Here is a 544-nt window from a genome sequence, read left to right as displayed (position 1 = left end):
CTTTCTTCGCTCCAATACTCCTTTACTCCAACGGGCCATCTACAAGGCTCAGATCGCGGCCAAGAGGACTTACGATCGGTCCCGCAGAGGGGATCTGGCACTGCACCCTGGAGACCTGGTATGGCTGTCCACTCGTAACCTTAGGCTGGCCTGTCCTTCCAAGAAACTGGGACCTAGGTACATCGGGCCCTTTCCAGTGGAACGTCAGATCAACCCAGCCTCGTACCGCCTGACTCTTCCGGCTACTTACCGGATCCACCCCGTGTTTCACACCTCTCTATTAAAACCGGTCACCCCAGATGTCTTTCCAGACCGTGCGTCCGACACGCCAAGTCCGGTCGTAATTAATGGCGAAGTGGAATATGAGGTGGAGGCGATTGTGGACTTCCGTAGGCGCGGGGGCACGAGTCAGTTCCTCATCAAGTGGAAGGGCTATGGCCCAGAAGAAAACTCATGGGAGCCCATGTCCGCAATACATGCCCCACGGCTCATTCGGATCTTTTTTCAGAACAACCCAGCCAAGGCCCGCCTGATGGGCGCCCGG

The sequence above is a fragment of the Nanorana parkeri genome, unplaced genomic scaffold (genome assembly GCF_000935625.1).
Source record: "Nanorana parkeri isolate BGI_ZX_2015 unplaced genomic scaffold, ASM93562v1 scaffold2663, whole genome shotgun sequence".
Classification (NCBI taxonomy): domain Eukaryota; kingdom Metazoa; phylum Chordata; class Amphibia; order Anura; family Dicroglossidae; genus Nanorana; species Nanorana parkeri.
This window is presented reverse-complemented; position numbering follows the sequence as displayed.